The sequence below is a fragment of the Osmia lignaria genome, chromosome 6, assembly GCF_051020975.1.
Source record: "Osmia lignaria lignaria isolate PbOS001 chromosome 6, iyOsmLign1, whole genome shotgun sequence".
Classification (NCBI taxonomy): domain Eukaryota; kingdom Metazoa; phylum Arthropoda; class Insecta; order Hymenoptera; family Megachilidae; genus Osmia; species Osmia lignaria.
In genome coordinates this window covers 4,429,459-4,450,156 of record NC_135037.1, presented here as the reverse complement: position 1 = coordinate 4,450,156, position 20,698 = coordinate 4,429,459, and the positions used below count along the sequence as shown (strand labels likewise).

The window sequence follows — 20,698 nt, the reverse complement described above, 5'->3', positions numbered from 1 at the left end:
CGTTTTGAAAATGAAATTTGAACAAATTCCAAAAGAATTAGTCAAGAAATCTAATATTAAAATATTTAAAATATTTAGAAAGCAATGAATAATAAAAATTTTTTACATATTCTAACCACTTCTATTATTGTATATTATTTCTTTCTATCTTTCAATATGTTCTTTCTCTCTCTGTTCGCTTTTCTATTAACTCGTTTCGTATTGCACAATTCACCGTCTCTGTTTTCTTACTATTTCGCTCTCTTGTTACAAAAGGAATAGCGTCAAGTGTAGTTCCAGGTACGATCATTTCAAGCTGCGGTTAAGAATGCAAAGTGGTAAACCTCAGAAAACAGTAGCAATTGCTGTGGCCAATAAAACTAATGCAATTTGAAACAGTCAAACTTGTCTATCTACTATAAATACTTTGTGTTCCCTAATTTCTAATATTGAAATTTCATTATTTTAGTTCTATCATTTTATCAAGTAGGATATAAATTAATTTGATGCTTCTAGTATTACTCCTTACTTAATTTCTATTTTACATTTGAATATTTTCCTATGGTTCTGTGTATTTGAAAAGTAGCAGGAAAATATAATTTACCAGTTTTGTATAAAAATTTGCTATCATATAATTAGAATCTTTCCATAATTAAAATGTTAAGGGAAATGGAATTAATTGAAATTAAACGATTCGTGGGATCTGAAAGGAACAGCTGTGATTAATAGGAGCTTATGGGTTTGCATGAGCACTGGCAACAGTACCTTAATCACAAGGAAATATTTTTGTTCGATAATTGAATTACTAACGTCCACAGGTTTTCTCGAAGAAATTGAAATCACGAGAACAGCATCCCTATAAATTTCGTCGCTTCGTTTACTTAACCGTAAAATCTATTATTTTTCTGTAACTACGAGAAATGTGATGTCGTTCTGGGAAAAGTATTAAAAATTATTGGTCAGTTCTTTTATTGTTCAATCAATACTCTGTTCCGTTTTCTTTTCCTCCTTTTTACACTATAAATCGGTTTCCTCTTGTATTTACAGTGAATTATAAAACTATTTGTACCTCTTCAGTTTTTAATTTTTCGCAATTTAAAAAAATATAAGTATTTTTAATATTATAATAATAATAACCAAGGTATATTCCTCTGCATATTCCTCTGCAAACTATTAATTATTAAAATTATTATTTTTCTAGTTCAGTATCCTAGGATTTCAGATTAATTTATTCAGACAAAAAATAGTTTAAATTTTCTACAATATTACATAATTAAATTTCACGATAAAAATTTAAAAAAAGAGCAAACGTACTTGTTTATCAGTAAATTTTATAACAGAGAATACAAAAATGGAATATACTGCAGAGAGGATTTTGCGTTTCATTTTAGATAAAAAAAGGTGCTTTTTATATCAAGACCAATTCGTCTCTGTCCAGTTGAATTTTTACTCATCATTCTGAAGTACCCCATACCCGTCTCTACTTCCCATTACATATGATTTTCACATTCTCTGCCTCTTCCACCAGATTCGTCTCTTTTCGAGGCAGAGAAAGCGGTTGGATCGTGGAGAGAAAATTGTCTGCAATTTGTGTCAGCCTCACGAAACACCATACTCGTTGAGCACCATGTTCATGCAAACCCATAAGCTCGTAATGCGTATGGGTACAAGGTAACCGAGCTACGGGGACATTGTATATCAACTTTTGAGAATTTGATATCAGTACCGACGTTTTATCTTTCGTGTGTTCTTTGTCTCGTTAATTTATAGCGATGAGAAAATTTTTATACATATATTTTTTGGTCAAGGGAATGTGAATAATTTTGTCTCGAAGATACAATGGGTTTTGAAATTTTTAACTTTAATTGGGAATTATTTGGAACTTGAGATTGTAAACAATTAAACATTTGGAATTTGGAATTATTTAGAATTTAAAATTATTTGCAATTTTGAATTTAGGATTATTTGGAATTCTGAACTTTTTTTGAACATAGAATTATGTGAAATTCTGAATTTTTTTATGTCAAAAAAAAAATTACTAAGAGGATTATTTTTAGCAGCTCTAATAAGGTACAGTATATAATTAATAATTTTCAAATTGGAATTAGCAAAAAATACCATAAACGAAAATAAACTAGAATGCTAAAGTAAAATATTACAAATCAAGGTCATGATTACATGAAAATATTTCAATTTAATTAATAATGAAGACTGCGCTTTTAATTGTTACTTGATATCATATAAATGACAAAATATGAAGTTACTGAAAGTACAACGCATAATATTTATAACGAAAGGCATTGCATAATTCACGTATTTTTCGCAATTATCATTGTATCGATCGCACCCCATGAGAAAGGGTTCCAAACGGATTTTCTCGCTCGTTGTGTCCCTGCCAATTAGTCCCCTCGAAGCCGTGAACGTTAATTGTCTCAGGCTTTGTTAAACGAAACGTCAAAGTAGTAATTGCCGATCGACCTTGCGTTGAATTTCTGCGAGACGAGTTCCCTCGAATTAAGGTGCTACGCGATTAACTGAATGCTATTTTCCTCGTATACGACACACTTTTGAAATCAACCATGGTATTAATTTTAAAATAGTTTAATTATCACCTTCGGCTGATGAATCACTGAGACAAGGACAATTTAAATTTAAGTTTATTTTATTTTCCAATGTACGAAATTCTTTAATAATTTAAAAATTGGTAATTTTGTACCCTACATTATTTAAACTCCCACACATAATTTCCACAACAACCGCATTTCCGATATAAAAAAAAATACAAAATTGCAAGAGTCATCGATTCCATAAAATAAGCGACCATCAAACCACTAAGTCTGTGCGGGTACCCGAAGTTATAGGGTCAGGCGAACTCGGAAAAATTCGGGCAAGCTCGGATCTAATTAAATCGAATCTATTCGATTTCTTCTGATCGAGACCAAAGATATCGAGCTACTCGAATATTCATACGATTCGGAAACCAACCTAAGTTTTTCCAACTTTTTCCGACTCTACTCGAGATCTCGGGTACCCGTACACCTCTATAGACCGTCTTAGTTTCATCGCTCGAATAAATTTGAAATAAATTATTTCCCGACTAATTTCAAAGAAGCCTCATTTAAGAAGGATCCATTGAATAACCGAATTTAACGAGCAAGATTTAATTGGCAGGTCCTCGTTTCGCAGGAAAACAACTAATTTCTCAGTTCGTTAGACTAACGACGTGTATATACGCATTTACTAGAGATGACGACGGAGATTATGAAACGCGGTTGTTTCTCGATTATGACATCGAGTCAGCGCGAAAGAAAAGCACGGGTGAACGGGTGCAACCTGACCAAGTGCACCGGTGCATTGCAACCAGACCGGTGTATAAATTATCAGTCTTTCCTAACCGCGAACTGAATGCATCCTCTTATCAACGACAGAACACGATATTTCTTCGCCGCGTAACAACGTCACCGTGAGAGAATTCTTTCTAAAGAAATTTCAACATTAACTCATTTTAATTACTTTCAATTTCGTATGATCAATAAAAATTTCCTTAGATATAAATTCCCATAACTTTCAAGATATTTACAATATTGAATTATGGGGTTCTCTACTACCAGGGTCGGGTTTGGCGCGACTGTCACCCGAGGCGAAATCCCCCTTCACCCTAATGCATTACTCAATAATAGCATATGCATATGCAAATTTTCTAGCTCGAAGATGCTGCATTTTTCATTACGCATTTTTAAAAGTTAAATTTCAGATGTCCTTGGGTGTTCAATCCCCCGGAGCAGTAGTCCAACCCTTACCCCCCAAACCAAAACCAATACTGCCTATTACTTAAATTTCGTACCAAAAGGTTTTAAATAACTTAATTACTCGAAGTTTATATAGCTCATAAAAAAATCGGTGATTAAATACACCATTTTACAATTTTTTCCATTTTTTAAAATACAAACATTTTACTATAATTGTTTTCCATGAGCCTGTGAAAAATATAGACCTGAACTTCCCTCCAGTTTTATCCCCTTATACGTTGAAAAATTGTTGAATGGTCTGTGGTCTTCAAATAAATATCTTAGACGTCGTAAAATCAATTTTTATCCGGTTATTAATGGTTTGTTGCGTTACTTCTTCAGCAGATGTTTCTCGCATAGAACGTTTCGATTTTTTTGTCACACGAAGAAATAAGTGGCTCGCTGACAGTTATAAATGATCAATCGGTGACGAAAACGACAAAATTTTCAGACGGTGGCAAAAAATTTTTGCGTCTGTTATTCGGTGATTTTACAGATAGAAATTTTCCATTTGTCTGCGATATCTTAAAAGATATTTTCCTGCTTATTTTTTTCTTATAGTATCTCTACTTATAAAATCACATAACATCCTACATATTCAAAATGACTGAAAGTAAACATCAGACGTGTCTTAAAGCATCATCGCGAATGTTCAGCTTATTTTTGGTCTATCTTTCTTCTGGGTGTATACAAGTGTTCCCTGTGTCGGTGGTCGTTCCACGACCATGTGTTGCAGCTTCCTCGATGGTGGAGGTGGCAGATATCGACCTGCCTACTGTCTAGACCAGACCTTAGCCAGATCAGGCCAACCAAGCCGTGTTACCAGTGACAGTACCGTTACGAAAGTCAGCTTTTTCGTCCCCGATATGCAGAGATCAACGTACAATCGAAGAAACGCGATCGTTCGATCGAATCGAGTGTTGGGTTAACTTGAAATCGGATGACGATCGCAGGATTTTTTTGCAAACAGTTTCAAGGGTTCGCGAAACAGAGATTCGCTGCTGGTTGCTGGCAATCCCGACGTAGGGTCAAAGGATAATAGAATTCGAAGCGGACGCGAGTAATGCTAATTCGGTAAGCGTGAAAGGGGGATGCAAATGTCCGGAGGGGTGTGTTCTGCTGTCTTGCCATTTCGAATCGAAAATGAGTTTAAATAAGGAATAATAAGGGATTTTATATTGTATTTAAATATTTTAAACAATACTAATTTGGGAATTTGAAAATTGAAATTGAGAATATTTATGCATTTATGTATGTGTATAAAGGGTCAAGTTATGCAAAAATATGCAAATTGGATATCATGAAATTTAGGTATTTTAAGTACTTTTAAAACTACATGAAATAAATGTAAATGGTATTGAATGAAATACGTACACTCTTGAATTAATTGAATGCACTTTTGTGCATCAATGCATCTACAAAGTAAAAGTGCAATTGCATTTCTTTTTATAATGAAGTCATACACTTTTGACTGCACTAATCGATGCAATTTTTTAATTTTTACAAAAAGTATGTGATACAGCCAAAAGTAATACAGAGCAATACAGAGAAAGTGTAGTTGCACTTTTAGATGCACCAATGAATAGAAATGCATCTTAAATTTTCCTTAATAAACACATATTGTCATAAAATTTGCAATATACAAAAGATTTTTATCTTCATTAACATAATAATTGAATGTATTTTTACTCACGTTAATGATGTACAAAGAGATAGACGTTTTGTACTGCTCACTTACCTGAAACAAAAAAAATTATACAATTATTATAATTATAAAATTTTCTCTCTGTTTAATAAATTTCTTTATATGCAAGTATAAACGGGTATCAGAAAAGCTACAGTCGAACGGAATCGAACTTCATTCAGTTACGATTATACTATTTCCAACAAAGTTTCTGGATTATTCGCTTCTTGATTTCGGTATAACAAACCTGTCGATAACAGAGCTGCGAAATAGCCGCGAAACAGAACTAGGAGAAAAAGAAATCGGCCGATGATTTATCGAATTTCAGAAACTTTCGCGACTTGGACGTGTAAGCGAGAAAAGGAATTATGGGTTTCGAATAAAATTGACGTCCACGGAAATCTGTAGAGAAATGATCGTGGATATTAATTTATGGTGAAATTTTCACCTAATTTATTTGAAAATCGGAAAACTCCGAGGTGTCAATAACAGACATCCACAGACTCGGTCAAAAAACGAAAACCGTGGTATAAAATATCCATTCAATAGAATAAAATACCTTCATATTTGAAATTCTCTTAAAAACTACAACAAATATTGATCTGTTATAAAATAAATAAAATACTTTGATATTTGAAATTCTCTTGAAACTAGAAGCAACGAAAATTGATTTTTGGTAGAATAAATGTCATACAATATTATTTATATTTTTTAAATATGTGACTGTATAAAATAAAAAACTTTTCTGAACCATTTTATTCTAGAAGAAAAAAAGTTTCAATCGAACCATTAATAATAAAATAATTTGAAGTAATTATGGTAGGGAGGTTCTTTATGGTGTTCACTTCTTATTTCTATAATTCCGTCTGTGGCAGATGGAAAGCAGCGTTGCTTTGTGACATTTGAAAAGAAAATTTGTTCGTCGAGAATGTTCGTATCGCTGGATTATCGACTGAATTTTTTCTTTCATCTTTCGCAGCAACTGTTTTCGATCAACTGATTGGGTAGGGCGAATCGTAGGGTGCTGAATGTGAGCTTGAAAAGGAAATTGGTTCTTTTGGGTTGGTTAAAGATTGATGACTTGCAGATTGGGTGGTATCTCTTATATACTTTGGAAAAATATAAAACTATAACGTAATTCCAAGATTCAATAATTTCAAAATATTTAAAATTCCAAAAACTTTAGAATCTCAAATTTTTCAAATTATAGAATTCCAAAATAGAAAATTTTGGAATTCTAAAAGATCAGAAATTTCAAAATTTCTAAAGGATCTGGCCAACCCCAGAAAAAATCATTCTTATGGAAATGATAATAAAATTTAACATTCTCTAAAGAGTATATTCCACAGCGACCATTTGTCATTTTTTGAAAAAACGTTCCAGGTCCCTCTGAATATGACACATCGAACAGCAAACCAGAACAAGCCCCGTGAAAAGGTGAAAAGGAATCCATCGGATCGATAAACGGCGTACGAAAAGACTCTTTCATCGAAGAAAGTTAATAAGCCTCCTACCTATTTGACCTTCCCGAGAAAAATGTCCAACGACCAGCAAATTTCCACCGCAGGCTTTTCCGCTAGAAGACCGGATATAACGTCGTATTACGACCTACGCAATCCCAGATATATGTATATCGTCCCCAAGGGTTGCAGGAGTGTAGTCAGCGACTAGAAGGGCGATTCCTCTGGATGCAGATGGCTAACACGTGCCTTGCCTACGATATTACGACTTTCGAATCGCCATGGATTTTCGTCTACGGATCATCCTTCTTTTTTACAGTTTTACCGAGTTTATCCATAATGGGATCGAGAGATAAGTGTACTCTACGTCGTACTTCATGATCCCTCGTTTATGAATAAGATAGATGGTTTATGAAGTCATCTCGTTATAAAAGTTAAGAGTTATGAACTGATGTTCATAAGTGTATTTTTACACGTTGGAGGTACTGAAAATTCCATTAGAAGTTATTCTTATTTACAGAACAATATTTTCTTATTTTTATTTTCTATTATTTCAAGTGTTTAATATTAGATATTAGATACTTCATCAAGTATCTAATTAGATAAATAGATAATGAATTTATGATGACATGGCAAGGGAATTAATTTCGTAATAGTGATTATAATAATTCATAATTAAGAGGAATAATTCATATTATATTATATCATATCATTTAATTATAACATTCCTATATTTGATCATTTCTATTTGATTATAAATGAACTGTTAAGCATATTGATCGATTATCAGTAAATAGCTACTAGCTACAACAAAATACTGATGAATTTTGACAATTAATATTCTCAAATATGAAATCTAGTCTGAGAAAGTTTCATTCTATAATTTCAGTTAACTTTTGCATTGAGAATCACCAGCCTCCTGCTTGTGCAACCAGGTACATGACACTCTATATAAATGTAGGGTTTCTATGGGGAAACGTTTATTGGAAATTATGTAGTGAGGTACAGTAGAACTCCATTTACTTGAACATGGTATTGAACTATGTACACACATAGTTTGGATAACTAGGATATTCAGATAATAGAAGCTCACTGATAGCCTCCTCGCAAATCCAAAAATATAAAAATATTTCAATATTAAAATATATTTTATAGATAAATATGTACATCCTGCTGAAAGTAATTTCCACGTCGAAGTGAAAAATATTCGAAAAATCTGAATACGGAGAAAAGAAAATGGAAGAAAAATACACCGGAGGCCAATAAATCGCAAACTTTCCGAGCAACGCCTCTCTCGTCTCACGCATTGAATTTTGAAATTGAGAGACTTCGAGGGGGTCTCGAGTAGCCGTGAAACACACGGTGACTACGCGCGGTCCAAGAATGTATTTTTTTTTCTTTTATTGAGGGAACCCGAAGGCAAAAGTGACGTCGTGAAAAGCGGCTTTGTGAGATCGTCTCGGCTAGAGGGGTTCCAAGCTTTCTAAAGGTACTCGACGAGCACTCGATGCTGGCATGACTACGCCAAGAAGCGTCTCGTTCCAAGATAAGCTGTGTGCCTTTTCTTTTTTCCTTTTTTTTTTTTAATACATAACTCGAGATGCAGTTATTAATTCAAAAAACATTTTTGTTTATAGAGAATACAGAAAAAACGCAATGGTTTAAGAAAAGAAATTTTTAGATCAATAAATTTTGAAATAATGTTTCAGTTTCAAATGCATAATGCATCCTTATGCTGACGCCTATGATTGCATTCGTCAATTATGCAACGCACCAGGTGTAGCTCTCTACCTTATCGAGACCAGGTAAGTGTGTTTCACCGATCGTAGGTTATATTCCTGTTTCTCTTACCGACGGATACCCATTTCCGGTTTACTCTGAGAGTAAAAAAGGAATTTCGAAAATATTAGGTGTACAAATTAATTAAGTATTTGAAATATTGCAAATTCTTAATTACTATTTTAAATTTGAATATTTTCCCGCGCTTCTATGTATTTGAAAAGAAGCGCGAAAATATAATAATAATAATAACAACGAGATACTTTAATAATTTGAGTTATCACGATGAAATTAACATTTTGATAATCAAAGTTTAATTTCTTAAACCATTATTTTTTATATTACTTTATCAAATACTAATTATAATTTAAAAATGAATAATTTTACAGCATTTCTGGATTGAAATACTATTGTTAAATGTAAAAAATGATCTAAAATAGCAAAAATCAAAGATTCTACGAAATATACAATCCTGAAAGTGTTCATCACAATGAAATACACCATAACAAATAGAAAAAGAAATTCCTTACCCTGAATCACCCAAACAGCACAAAAGAATGAAAACCATGAATCTTCCAGTTAACCGGAAGCAAAAAGAAGGAGAAGACGAAGAAGGATTTCGTGCGAAACGTGTTCACGGTTAACCGAGTGAGTCATTCGATCATATTTCTGGGGAGTCGAGGGCAAAGCGGTTTCTTAAATCGATTTCGATCGCTATTTCCGGGACGAGGGAGGCAACACGGGTAAAATCGGAAGGAGAAGGAACCGAGAACCGTCCCATCGAACGACACCAGTTCTAGTTCCACTTCCAGTTCCAGTTTCAGTTTCACCGTTGGGTGTCCAAGGCTCTGGCATTCCAAGCTCGATACACCTCTCGAACGAGGAAACCTCGTCGAGTTAGATTACAAAACCGAGTTTGCGTGCAAAACACGATCCCCAGAGTCGGCGATCCACGGTAACATAGGAACAAGGAAACGCTCGTAGCATTGAATTTCAAGTTTCAGAGACCGTGTTAATGTTGTTGGGTATTTTATTGAGGATCTACCGACAAGTTGCTATAATTCATGAATAATGTCCTTTGCAAATGGAGAGATTTGAAATTGAATGTTCTATGGAAAGCTGAGTGAAAATTGAAATCGTCAGCTCATTAATAAAATCATTAATAAAGAATCTGTATAGGCATTTAAGCTTTAAATTAATTCATCATGAGTGCAATTTTGTGATTCTTTTATGTCATGAAATTGTATCAGGCTTGCTTCTATAAGCACACTTGGTCAGTTGAATTATGAAAAAATTTCTAAATTTTACAAATCTTCTGAAAATTTGCAGATACTTATTGCAATCTTCATTGCATTATACATTGATTCGTAGTGTTAAATGTTTAAAACTTTTGTCAATAGAAATAAAAATTCAAAGAAAAATTAAATTTCATTAAAAAAAAATTTCAAAAAAACGATTTCTTTTCGTTTATATCTTCAAAATTAGTCCTCCAGGTGTGATTTAAATTTAATAAAGACATTAGAAATGAGCATCAGAAATTAGAAATATCAAATATTAGAAATAAGCATTAATAAAGATATCGAGAAATAAACGTTAGAAACGAATTGTTACGTGTGAGACTCGGTGTTTCTGGTGTTAATTAATTCTGGCATCATCATTTGATCGCACTGAATCAACAAGCATGACGGATCGTGGCTGATAAGAATTCATCAAATTCCAAGGATGTCAATGTTAACAGCACTTCGAACCGCGGTGGGATTCTGTTTGCGGTAAATGCCGTTGCAGTCGACTTAAAGTTGTTCCAACGAGATATGCAGGAGGCAAGCAACCGCAATAAGTTGCTGGCTACTTTCTAGCCCGCGGCCTCCTGCCACGGTACAACACTCGTCCCTTCTCACACGCCTCGGCTGTCGAGGAAACTTTCTTGCATAGGTACAGTTAGCAACAACAATGCAGTGCAATCGTAAATCAAAGACTAGTTACTTCCTATGGTTTGATCTATATAAGATTGTATCCAATATTAAACACCAGAAGCAGTGGCGTAACTAGGAGCTGGTCATAGGGTCAGTTGAGCCCTTAAATTTTGTTTTTTTAAATAAATATTGAAATATTTTGAATAATGTAAAAAAAATAATATTAGATTTAATATTATCATAATACTAGCATGAGTTATGAAAAAATTTAATCCTCCCCCCCATATTTGATAATTATGGTTTATGGTAATTTTTACTCCATGATATTCTGAAATATCTATAAATTTTAATAGGTTCACATTCCAGCAATAAAGTCATTTGATAATTATTGATTCTTTTATATTCCAATGGTTAGATATTAGTTTGGAACGCAGAGTACCGTCCATAGATGTCTGAATATCAATGACCTTAACTGTACACTGAAATCATCCGAAAGACCTACCATAACATAGGGGTCAGAGTTGACCCACGACATTTACCGGAAGCACACCTTTCACTGAATCTTAATAATATTAAACATCTTTTTAATGCAGAAGTGAGCCGAGGCAAAACGGAAATAAACCATACATAAATTTAGTGTAACCATTTTCCTATAATTAAATGATGTAGAGGTAATTTTTGAACATGAGTAATTAAAAAAGAAATAATGATTTTAATTAATATCAAGGCACAAAATATGTTAGGAATTTTAAATTATGTATTTTTTCTATAAGAAGAAAATCATCCGAGGTGATGCTCTGATTATTTCAAGCATCGCATTATTTTATAATCTTCACAGCTAATAATAAAACATTTCAAAGTAAAATGAGACCGGCCTTTGTTTATCATTTCCATAGTAGAAAGCTGAATTTTTCCTCGAGATAGCTAATGAAAAAGGGAACGAGGCGATTTAAAACTCGATTTGCAACAGACCGGGTAAAGGGTTAATGCATCTTTTATGATTTAAACAAAAGCCATCGAGGATCTGAGGAGCGAATGAGTTCTCGTGAGAACTCAAAAAGGAGTTAAAGGGCCTTGGTAAAGTGGAGCAAGCGAATGTCACTTCCAGTTCTAGAAACTTGACACACATCTTGGCAACCAACACGAAGATTTTCTGAATTTATCCCAGTCTCATGCTGCTCGTTTCCATCCTCAACCGATAATATAATTTAATAATAAATAAAAGAAAGGTGATATTAATCAAAATTAAATTGAATACTAAAAATATTAAATATGAAGTTTATTATAATAAAATAATGAAGAAAATCTAATTAAAGGGGTTCATAGTCCAATAAGGTGTTTGATAATTAAAAATTTGAATAACTATATTACTTTAATTGGAAAATGAAAATTTCGTAGAAAATAAAGTTTTGTAAAACTAATAAAAAATTAAACTAAATTAATTTTACTTTCTGTTGATGTTTTAATTTATATTTATTTTTAATTTTATATATTCTTCATTTTATAATATTAAATTGAATGTTTCAAAAATATTTATTTCATCAAATCCCTGCTATCGAGTAAAATATAGTTCATTCTTATTAATTCTATTAACAATGTGAATTTCTAATTATATCATACAAAGTATTGATTCAGCAGAAAATGACTGAACTAATAGTCTCTTCAGTATTATACAATCCATCCATGATTTTCAATAATTTTAATTATGAAAAATGGTAATAAAGAAAGACCTTGTGGCACCATCGTTCTCCTATAATTTTAGCAGGAGAATAATTTTACCTTGTTATTAACGTCTTTCCACACTTCCGCCTTTCAACCTATCGATACCACCGAACTCCCACGCATTTTCGTCACGTTTTCACACCAGACAATTATTTTCCCAAGACCACGAACATAATCGTGCGTAGTAAAATAACTTCCAAACTGCCTTTCAAAATTCACTGCCCTGATTAGTACTTCTAATATTACCTATTCTTCTTTTTATTATTTGATAAAAGTAAGTTTTCAACACCTACAGATAATTTGTTAATTAATTCTCAAAATAAACATTTTACTATTATTAATAGCATTTTCAATTATTTTTCTTTCACCAATTATTTGATAAAATAACATTTTCACCATATTATAAACCAGATTATAAAAATGACAAAATTTAAATTCCAAATGACCAAATATTTTGATTCATCAAAATTTGTTTCATAAATAAAAAAAAGGCTCTATTGTGGCAATGTTAAAGCTTTTCCAAGAACTTTTATCCACGACCGCACAAGTGGAACACCGAGCCGCCAAGAATTAATGCATACATTCCTCTGCAACGTGGTTTCAGCGACCGAAACCATAGCCACAGAGTCGACCTATGGAAAAGTTAATTAAAAGCCTCGATGTCACGAGACCAACCGCAAAATATTCGCCCCTGGACATTGTAATTACATTTCCGTTTTCTTTTTTACGGTAAATCGTCGGAATGAAGGCAAAAAAGGGTGAACGAAAAGTTGTTTGAAAGGATTGCGACTTCCAAAAGCAACGTGGCAAACGAGGCAAAGAAAAATACAGGTTATCACCGCCACTTTCTTCCGCTTTTCAAGTAATTATTCTCCATGACGCGTAATTTCTTCAATTTCCTGGCGAGGATATTCATAAAGCCCGATACCATTGGCGTAATTAGGGCCTTCCTCTGGGGTGGACAAAGTCCACAGAACTTTAGAGTATTCGGATATTAGAAAATTAGGACATTAGGATATTAGAATACTAGGACATTAAAATGATAGAGTGCACGAATACTAGAATAGTAAAATACTAGACCACTAGAATATTTGAGAATTACTGGAATACTGGAATACTGAAGTACTAGAATACTGGAATACTAGAATGCGAGGATATTAGAATATTAGTATTAGAATTTAAAAAATCTTATTCGAACGTTCGAATTTGAAAGCGTTAGACTTGGAATTTTAGAATTTTTAAATTGTGAGGGGTAGCAATCTGCAGTTTTAGGGGACCAGGCCCACCCTAGTCCCTTCTAAGTTACGCCAATGCTTAATACTGTTATTTTCAACTTCAGTAACTGTAATCTTTCCATCGATCATTGATCGTTCAAATTACTTTATTTTTTTGAAAACCTTTGAATTAATAAATAAAAAATTGTATCAAAAAAGTATTGATCACTGAATGTTCATTTTGGGTCAATTTACAGGACAAAGTGAATTAAACCAAAAAAAAGTTTTTATTCTATTTGCAAAAAATTTTAAATAGATTGATCTAGAATCACTATATCGTATACCGTTAATTTTAACAAGAAAGTACATTCCCTCTGCTTCGCCCACAATCTCCTAGAACTTTTTCCTTATAAACTGCCTATAAAAGTAAATCAACTTCTAGCAACAAAAGCAGCCGGAGCAACAAATCACTACGATAAATCAAGGAACAACGGCTATTATTCTTCAGCCTCAAACTTCTGGTTAATTTAATGCAATTAACTGGCACTCAGCTTCGACGTAACTCCATTAACAAAGACTATTCATCAGAAGAAGACGAGGTACAGTCTCGCCTGTCGATAGCGAGACCGGAAATGGGAAACTATTTCCATAAATCAGAAAGACATTATCAGGTGTACTGTCAACTTATTTCCAATTACCTGGTATTATGCACCAGGACACAGGTGCATTTTATAGGAGTAGAAATTACTACCTGTGATAAAAATTTATAATCGTCTTAAATATTAATTAAAATTTCAAATTTGAGAATTTTTAGAATATTAGGAGCTACAAATTTTCTTGAAGATTATGAAAATTGTTAAGATTATAAAAAATTTGGAATTTTTAGAATTTTGAAAATTATACTAATTCTTGAAAGTTTTTTCAATATTCAATTAATGTACTAGATAGATATTGAAATGATTCGAAGTTCTACTTTGATGCCTGAATTTCCGGAAAATTTTCAAAAGATAGAATTGGATAACCATCATAGGCCACAAAGGTGGTTTACAAAAGCATAGGAGACGAGGTGGAACGAAATTAAGGGACGTTATTCATCCTACTTTCGGTGGGCTGCGACGACAACGTGCCGAGAAAAATCGAGAGAAAAGAACGGTAGTTGTTCAAGACGTGACTGTTCGCTGCGAGCTCGAATGCATATTTGATGCCTCCTACCTTTGGTCACGATAAAACGCCTAATACGATTACATCATTGTATTCGGGGCCATGTTAAAGTAATGGGAACTTTTCCAGCCAGACGAGAACGATAGAACGTGAAACGTGTACCGTTCATTCGATCAATAGAATGTGCAGTTGAACTTGCATACAGCTGCATTAGTGGGATATGTGCAACAAATGCAATAAATCATATTTTAGCAATAATTGGACCTTGATCTGGTAACTGAGAAGACCAGTTAAATTCAATTTTCTGATTTGCAAAGAAGGTATTTAAATTTTCTAATTTCCAATGTATTTAATTATAATTATTCTGATTTCCAAAATATATGAATTTCCCAATTTTCCAATTTTTAGAATATGTAAATTTTCTAATTTTCATGGTAATTAAATTTTCTAATATCCAAAGTATCTACTTGTGAAGTTTCTAATTTCCAAAGAATCTATTCCGAATATCCAGAATATCTAATTTTCCAAATTTCGAAAAAATCATTTTCTCAATTTATCAAAATGCGTACAATGCTCAGAAGCAGAGAAGATTGAATTCTCAGTGTTATTTAGAGCAACCCTTACACCAGACACGAGGATCGATCTTGAAGCAGATGTGACCCCGACTTTCCTCGGTATTCTCCCTGAACCGAGCAATTTTCCAGTCCCATTCACGGTACTCGTTCTCGCGCGAACAAAACCATCGGGATAGTAAAAAGAAGCGAACCGGGATCGTTCGAGGCGTGACACTGTTCCACGATGGAACAGGCCGCAGGTTTTCATGCTAATGGCGCGCGGCTCGCGCAGCTAAGTAAAAGGCTACCTTCGCGAACCATGGACACGAGGGACCATCGAAGGCGAGCATAGTTGTAAGATAGAACATAATACACTATAAAACGTTCACGATGCCTCCGCAGCCAATCGGCCGTTTCGCTGCACCTCGATGCACTTTTGCTTTGTCCCGTATGCCGCTGCGCAACGCTCCCGTTCTCCTCTAACAATAAGCCTTAAACTCGTAGCTTTCAGAATTTTCTTTATAGTTTAAGGAAATTCTTTCGAGAATCAACATGTAAAATGGTTCTGGATAATTACAGTTTTAATGAGAATGTGAAATATTTAAGAGCGAAGGGTAAGTAGAGGTGCGTTAGAATCTAAGAGAAAATGAAGAACTCTAAGCAAATCTTTTTGATGAGTGATATGTCAGTACCATTTTACTGAAAAGTAAAACGTAAAGAAAACTATCACTTCTTCAGGGTCTAGGAAGATTTCTTTGAGAACTGACACGTGAGAATATTTTTGCTTTCTTACTTATTTTGTAAATGAAATATTTTACAAGTAACTTCTATCTCATTAAAGTCTAAGAAAGCATGGGTTATTCAGTATTTGATAGGTATAATGGCCACTGAATTACGCAGCTCCTGAATCGAAATAAATCACGTCTTGCTTTATTATGCGATTGAATGGTTTGATGAACGATGAAATCGTATGAATAGGTGATCTGTTTTAAACAGCGTATTAACCCATTCGCTATAAAGAGGATATAATACGTCCTTAGAACGTGGATGATCATATGAGATCATCAAATATATATACTTGTAAATATGCTTTCAAGTAGTGAAGTCTCTAAGGAAGAAACTTACTAGAAAATATTACATTCAGAAAATTTTAATAATTATTACAATTATTACTAGTAAATGAAAATTCATTTTGCAAAGATTACCATAAACAGTGAATAAAATTTAATTTTGGTCTCTAAACACTATTAATTCTGTTTTCTTTTTTTAAATATTTGCTGAGAAAATTAGATAAACTAATAATAGCAAGTGATATAAAAATTAGGAATTCAAAATTGAATTTCTAAGGTAAATATTAGTGAACAAAAATTGAAACTAAATTAAATCAGAAACTAAATTAGTAAAATTGTAATATAATTTTTTTTTGTATTGTAATATTTATATTCCTTTAAAAAAACTTTATTTTTATTCTAGTTCTTCTAATACTAGTTCCAAAGTTATTCTCAATCACAATACTCAATCCATGAATGAACCGTATCGTCGTGTTTGATACTCCCTTTTCAGAATCCAGAAATTACGTTTATAATGCACCTGTGACTGCAGTAATGTGTGCCATTCAAAGAATTATACCTTTTCTTTACTTCCGTCACTGAAGTATCCGTTAGCTTCAAGACGTGCTTTGCTTCTACTTTATTACACGTCAATGCACTTCTCGTAGGTTGAATTACAATAGAAAAATTACGTGATTCATGACACAAAAGTAATACTCCATTCATTTGTTGAAGCATTACAATCTAATGAAGCATAATTATATCCACTACAATGGGTTGTTTTATGACCTACATTTTGCATAACAACATGCATAATGTTATTTGATCCTCTTTACATTTTTTTTAAATTTAACCCATTTTAATTCATGACAAACTTGAAAAATTCTTATAAATCACTTGAAAAAACATTAAAAACTTAAAGTCAAAAAAGATAGAATTTTATAAATTAAAAAAGAAATTAAAAAATTAAAACAAATTAAAAATTACAATTTTTTTAAATTAAAGGGCTAAATTGAATTATTTTGAGATTTTAAATTTAAAACATTCAATTGATTAAAATTGCAATACTATTTAAAGAAATAAAGAAACCTGAAATACCTTTCTAGGACGAAAGGGTTAACTTAAATTCGTATATTTTTGTAATTTTCAGGTATTTTCATTCATAGAAAATGTGAAGCATCCAATTGCAACCAATTCTTTTTTTTTTAATTTCTAGATTTCCTAGCTAGGTAATTGATTCAACCATGAAAATTCTTGAAAAAATATATCACTTTGATCGATCGACGATTCCATTTCGTTAATACTCCCCCGAAAAAGATCCCGCAAACCGCAGCCAATTAACTAAAACGCAAACCTTCGTGGTATTCGCATTCCTGTCAAAGGTAAAACGTACGACCGTGGAAAGGCTGTCACGACAAAGAGCTCTTTGAATACGAAATTTTTTCATTTTCCAGCCCCTGAAACGCGTGCTGGTTCTCTCTCAATTAAAAGCAATGAACGAGACACGCTCGACGAGCAACAAACCCATGAAAAAAACCCATGAATAGTGTACAGATTGTTTCTAAAGGGATGTCCTAAATTTTCAGCTGCTTTTTGGACCTTAAAACCAGGCAACATTCAGAAATCATATGTAACAATTAATAATTTAAATGAATTCATTAAATTTCATTAGATTGAAATTTCATAAAAACAAAAACTTCCGGGTTACAGATCTGGGCCCCACTTTTTAAAGGGCACCCTTCTGTTGTTATTGATTAAATGATTAAAAATTGTATTTATTCTGTTTCTAAATCACTTTTAGGAAAATTTTTCCTAGGGAAACCTGATTTGCTCGTAATTTGGTTCCAACTAACGCGAGTCCCAAAAGGAATAACTCGTTAAGTGGTCATTGAAAACTTGCTCGACTTCAGCGTTATGCCATCGACTTCCCAAAGGTAGCCACAGCCTTCTGTGAACGACTGAAGTTTCTCTCGAATGCAAAATAATCAGACGGATGGTTGGCGGAAACGACGAAAAGACAGAGTTTTCCGGAGGAAGGGGGAGAAACGCTTAGGTACCGGGAGAGAAGCCTGAATCCTTATATTAAAAAAGTTTTTGCCCGGTACAACCCTCGCGAAACTTGCTTCACGGCTCGTTTTCCATCCTCCGAGCAAATTGTCGGGAAAACTTTTCGTACCAACGTGAAAATCTGGTTGCACGAGAATCTACCTTTTTCAAACCGCATGTGTCACTCGGTTCGCCTCAAAGTTTGCTGGATTTAAGGAAATTTCCCTATTTTGTACCGCAAAAATATAACGATACTTACTGATAATCCTAAAAAGTATTTCAAATATTAATTATATATTTTAAATACTTTTTAATAATAAAAGTAAACTAGAATTATAACTCAGGAAACTACAATATTTGTTGAAGTAACCTAATTTTTAATTGTAATTTTGAAATATTATTATAAGCAATATTGCAATAATATTTGAACGACACAAATAGTTTGAAAAAGTGAACTATTTATTATTTAATATTTTACCCAGCTGTACCGATGCTTCACAAAGCCAACAGATATTTTATTATACAAACACTTACATTTTTTCATTTTAAATGAAAACTATATTTCAAGATTAAAAACTCAATGAAACTCGATTCCCATCTTTCCCAAATGAAGAATCATAGCCTCAAAATACACGTTCTCCTTAAACCCACAAACACGCCATTCAGCAGTATTCCATTCATAATTACACAGTTTACCAATTAATTATTCATGAGTGAAAGTATCTTGTCCCATTTCTGTAAGGCATTCCAAAATCACGAATAGGAATTAAAATAAACTTAAGGAGTTACTCTGCTTTCACAGTACCGTAATTGATAATTTTTATTCAAAAACAACAAAATGGCAACGATTTGAGGAAAAAGTTTAACAAAACATCCTCTCCTTTTGATTACTTTATACCTTATACATACATATGTTGTAGTGGCTCAGAAAAAAAGAAGAATTGTTTAAAATAACTTAATTTTCTCTGCCATCAAAGTGGAATGACCTCAAGAAAGTAGCCCTACGTCGTCCAGCGTGAAATCCCGCAGGAATCAACGGAAGACGCGAAAAGCCCTCGAGAACAATATAATTCTTCCGGTGTTGGATCCACGAATGTTTGCGATCGTTTGCAGGCCACTCGAGCAACGAACAAAAGATGTCGGATCGGTGAAAGGGTGCTCGAGTAATTGTAAGTGGTTGCAAACATTTCATCGAATTTGCCATGCTCCCAAGGGCCCGCTGCAACTCTCCTCGAAAAGGGCACAAAGGATAATAAGCAGAAACACAGCGCCCGCGCAAACTGTACCAGAGACAATGGGTTAAAAAGACCCTTCCAACAACTTTTTATTCCCTTCCCTATTTTATAACCGACCTTTTATCCCTATTATCTGACCGCGAGAGGAAGCGAGGACGAATCAAGCGAGTTCGCGCGTTTGTTAATCGTGGCACGTGCGTGCCGTGGCAACAAACCACTAAGAGGACACTCGGCCACGTGGCACTGTGTTCCATGGACACCGTGAATTACGATGGTTATTCAGTCCCTGATAAATTGCCAGGACATTCAATTATTGCATAATTTTGAATCGCTCTGATGCTTGATTTAATTGGAACTGTTTTGAAATTCTTGGAAAATTGGAGGAAATTTATAACTTTTATTTTTGAAAACGTTAAATAATTGTATTTATGCTTGAAATTTAAATTAATGTTATTTAATGTGGAATTTAATTATATTGAATACTTAAAAAAATTTGTTAAGAAATTAGGGTTAAACTTTACTTTGAGTCGCATTAAATTATTGAATCTTTTTTTATATACAAATATAAATTTTTACTTTAGAAATCCATTAGTTGAAAAGTGGTGCATATGTAAAGATTAACCGAAATTTATAGTATCTGAATATTAACATCAAAATGTAGATTCTTTAAATAAAATCTTAGAAATAAAAAATATGTAATCACTCCTATGTTTCAAATCTAAATTAATATTTCTTTCTACATAATTTAATCGTATTGAATATTTCAAACAATAAAAAATAAACTTTTTCAATAAACAATTGTTTGAAGTGTATTGCCAAAGAAAACCCTTGTAACTTATTTCATATTTTAATATCTTTTCCTTGAATACCATAGTAAAAATAACTACAGATTATTATAATTCACCTTCAATTGGATTTTCACGTACAAAGAGTATACCCGTTACCATATAGAAATCCTTGTTTTCACCTAAAAGGGAAAGAGAATATCAATATTCTCTGACTTCTCCAATTTCACCGTGAAAGCATTAACTCGTCCACGAAATCGTAGCCTACCAATCAGCCAGGAGATCACGAAGTTAAATCTTGACTTTCTCGACGGAACGGGTATAGCTGG

General features: G+C 33.1%; 1 protein-coding gene across 5 annotated transcripts in view; it reads right to left on the bottom strand.

Annotated features, from left to right (window-relative positions):
- Window positions 1-20,698, bottom strand: part of LOC117601648 (rap guanine nucleotide exchange factor 2) — a 159,980-nt gene that overhangs the window by 85,520 nt on the left and 53,762 nt on the right. The window contains exon 1 of one of the 5 annotated variants that reach the window (XM_034318693.2): window positions 5,461-5,499. The exons of the other annotated variants lie outside the window; for them this stretch is intronic. The gene's annotated coding sequence lies outside the window, so the exon portion shown is untranslated. Of the gene's footprint in view, window positions 1-5,460; window positions 5,500-20,698 lie in introns of those variants that run through there. 5 annotated transcript variants of the gene reach the window in all.